This window comes from Pseudophryne corroboree, chromosome 4 (genome assembly GCF_028390025.1).
Source record: "Pseudophryne corroboree isolate aPseCor3 chromosome 4, aPseCor3.hap2, whole genome shotgun sequence".
Lineage (NCBI taxonomy): Eukaryota > Metazoa > Chordata > Amphibia > Anura > Myobatrachidae > Pseudophryne > Pseudophryne corroboree.
Genome location: NC_086447.1, coordinates 140,671,389 through 140,675,530, shown reverse-complemented (window position 1 = coordinate 140,675,530; position 4,142 = coordinate 140,671,389). Strand labels below are relative to the sequence as shown.

General features: G+C 33.2%; 1 long non-coding RNA gene across 1 annotated transcript; it reads right to left on the bottom strand.

The window, feature by feature from the left end:
* Positions 1-1,578: 1,578 nt before the first annotated feature.
* Positions 1,579-2,964, bottom strand: LOC134911181 (uncharacterized). The gene is made up of 3 exons (XR_010176388.1): positions 2,931-2,964; positions 2,048-2,151; positions 1,579-1,637 (listed from the first exon to the last, which is right to left on the bottom strand). It is a non-coding gene; the product is annotated as an uncharacterized LOC134911181 (long non-coding RNA).
* Between the last annotated feature and the right edge of the window lie 1,178 nt (positions 2,965-4,142).

The window sequence follows — 4,142 nt, the reverse complement described above, 5'->3', positions numbered from 1 at the left end:
TGCATGATAATGTACCAGATTAAAAACAGCAATGCACTGTAGAAAATACACCATAGTCCACTATAAGGTAACATGTGTATAATGTATAATTCAAGTGCACAGTCTGGAACCTGATCCTTAGAGCAAGAGGTGGGGCCCCATGCAGTGGGGCCCACCAGTGGTTTCCCCTGTACCCCTGTGGGCCATTCCAAGCCTGCACATGTAGAACACCAACACATTTAGTGACAGCTGGGAAAGGGTGTTAGATTGAAAGTTCTCATATTGACATACATTAATTTGACTGGTTTGATAGAAATACTAAAGAATAAGAACATAAATATAGGACTAGAATTGGTAAGCATATTCTGTAAATCAGTTAAATGAACTGAGCAAACCTATAATAATAATAATAATAATAATAAGGAAAAAAAGGTGAATTGGATTATCCAGGACCAGTATTCTGATGCCAGCGTGAACTGTTCCAGGCACTAGGACCTGTAGCGGCTTCTTTGGTGGAGGTGCAACCTCTGACTTTCTCCTTCTGCCCATGCACATCTTCCGAGCCAGATTAAGGCTATGGGAGGCTCAGGGCACTTCAAATAGTGGGGCCCCTAATAAAGAGGCAGGCAGAAGAATTATATGAATTTATATATATATATATAAAACAAAAAATCAACCCTAATATCTTGCGCTATACCTCTAGTCTCAAACCAACAAGAAATACCCTCTGTCAGATAAGGTATTAAAAGTAGATTACAAATAGAAATGGATTCTCGTGGGAGCCAATATGCCTTTTGTATGACAATAATTAAAAGTTTTTATTGTACAGAAACAAACGATATTTATCCTAAGCGTTCGTTATTGACACAACCTTCTAAAAATTCATATAAAACAATATTACAATCTTATACATAAATTACAGTTGGATGTGAGGATTTTACAGCCAGGTGATCACAGTCAGAACTCGAAATGGATGTATCTCCAACCAGATGTTTGTGATAAGGACTTTGTTAACCAGACGTTGCAAAACCCAACGCGTTTCGTCCGTTAGGACTTCATCATGGGTTTGGAATCTGGATAGTTACAAATGGAAATATATAAATCATATAGTCTTCATTAATAAGACATATTATTATCCAGGTAAGTATTCCATTGAAATCTATTGTGGATTAACATACATACCAGTTCTTATAGTAGGAGTGATTACCATTGATTAGAATGGTTTAGAATATCCAATGATTACATCCAATCACATATTCAATTCGATAAATATAATATCTGAAACATTATCGTTATAATAATCAATAAACATTATCCTTATACAAATGATAAAAGGAAGAGGGAGGGAGAGTCAAAAGAAGAGAAAAGGGAGGGAAAGTCGAAAGAATATTATGAATGTCAATATAAATCAAATAGCTCCGTATTTATCCACATAATCAACATCAATTCAGCTGATGGAAATAATACAAAGGGCAGGGTCTACAAGTATCAGAAACTACCAATAGTTATAGAACACTCCAATTAAAGTCCACATAAAACTTCAAATTCACAATATACACACAATTATATCCACATTACAACTCATTGTACAATACATACCTAGATAGACTTCAAAAAAAATATATAAATTTGGTTGAAATTAGATGATGTTACGTTCCCTAAAAGGGATAAAGATAAAATAGTTTTTGTCACTCAAATGATTGTTAATAGGAAATGTTCCTGTAACATCCTGTTTACCATTAAAATAACATAGATGCTACCAACAAATCAGAGAAGATATAACAACAACTTCCTCAATTGATTATAAGAAACCATGCTGATGTCAGTATTTAATGTAAGGTATTTAAGGTGATTCAAATAGAAGAACTTTTTTATCCCAAACTAATTAATAAATGATGTCTTTAATCTAACATGCAATGGGGAGTGGTATATTCAATCAATCATTAGAGAGCCAATTAAGTTCACAGCTGTAATTTATAACCAGCAAGAAGAACTTTTTAACATCTGAAATACTAATCTTAACATCATATGGTATTTAATATTTGCACTAAATTAGTCTGGTTCTTACCTATTTTCAATCAAGAATGGTGGAACCTTATAGTCTACCTCTGTTTATACATGTCACCAAACAGAGAACTTAGGAAAATTTCAAATCCTGAACGAAACTATTCCCTGTGGACAAGTAAATCTAAATCAGTATATTACAATCATACTAAAATTAAGTAGTTACTCTTAAATTAAGGAATCCATTCATCTAATAAATTTTCAAAAAGACCATCCAATAGCTAAGTTCCAAATATACAATTATAGTACTCAAACTTACTTTTTACAGGAACAAGTGCAACCTCACTGAATCCCAACTACAGAATGAGAGGCAATATAAGGACATCCCTTTATAGCTCCCTTGATATTACATCACTTCCTGCTGGCTGATTAATTAATTTATTATTAGTTAGTGATGTGTTAAGACCTCATAGTACTATGTGGAATGCCATTCTTACTGGTTACCTAACAGATCCCCTAAATGATGTCTTTAATCTAACATGCAATGGGGAGTGGTATATTCAATCAATCATTAGAGAGCCAATTAAGTTCACAGCTGTAATTTATAACCAGCAAGAAGAACTTTTTAACATCTGAAATACTTAACCTCATATGGTATTCAATATTTGCACTAAATTAGTCTGGTTCTTACCTATTTTCAATCAAGAATGGTGGAACCTTATAGTCTACCTCTGTTTATACATGTCACCAAAAAGAGGACTTAGGAAAAATTTCAAATCCTGAATGATACTATTCCCTGTGGACAAGTAAAACTAAATCAGTATATTACAATCATATTAAAATTAAGTATTTACTCTTCAATTAAGGAATCCATTCATCTAATAAATTTTCAAAAAGACCATCCAATAACTAAGTTCCAAAAATACCAATATAGTACTCAAACTTACTTTTTACAGGAACAAGTGCAACCTCACTGAATACCAACTACAGAATGAGAGGCAATATAGGGGCATCCCTTTATAGCTCCCTTGATATTACATCACTTCCTGCTGGCTGATTAATTAATTTATTATTAGTTAGTAATGTGTTAAGACCTCATAGTACTATGTGGAATGCCATTCTTACTGGTTAACTAACATCAATTCTGCTACCTGACATTATAAAAATAAGAGGGGACAAAATCTGAATGCTACATGCGTTCCACTCTCGCGTGCGTGTCAACGCACCGCACTTCCGGTTCCGGCGGAAGTACGCACCGCGTGCGTGTCACAGTCACGCACTTCCGGCGGAAGTACATCACATGCGAGTCACGATCGCTGTTTGCGTGCCATGGTCCCATAGTTCGATGGAGATGTGTCAGCGGATGTTAAATTTTGTGGTTAGCTTTAGGGATTCTTTCTGTGATGAATAAAGATTAAACAAAAATTCTTTATAAGGTCTACTATTAAAGAGTTCTTTGGTCATTAAAGTCAAACTCTTTTTTCACAGTTAGAATTGTAACATTAATATTGAATTCTAAATAGTAATAAAGTGCTGTTATCTCATCAATTAAATAAAGGTATTAATAGTGCTATTTATTAAATAAGTGTTAATCAATATAAGTGACCAATTTGTGATAAATAATATTAATTATAAACTATTTGATAAAAAAATATACTTAAAGTGACTTATTGCAATAATAACTAATAGTATTGATACGACATGTTTCAAATTTAAAGTTTAGTGTTTAATTGTCTGGTTCAAATTACACCGACAATATTAATATAACCAACATCAACATGATTTCCCATTTACAGAAAAATTCACCACATATTACATTTCATAAGAGTTATATATTGATAGACCATGAACATACTATATATACTTAAATCATCCCTAAGTTGTATATTCCTTTTATCAAACTTAAACTAAAAAAACTAAAAACATAGGGGGAGGGGGGGGGGGACTGTAAGATGGCCGGACTAATAATAGGAATGGTTAAATACTATTCACTTCTCTTTTATTATGAAGACTATTATAGGAAAGACACAATATCAATATCTTCGTTTAAGCCACCAGGAGTGAGAGTGTTCAAAGAGTAGATCCAAAATGTCTCCTGTTTGGATAAAGTTAGATCTCTACTTTTTCCTCTAGGATCTGATGGAATGTATTCGAGAATG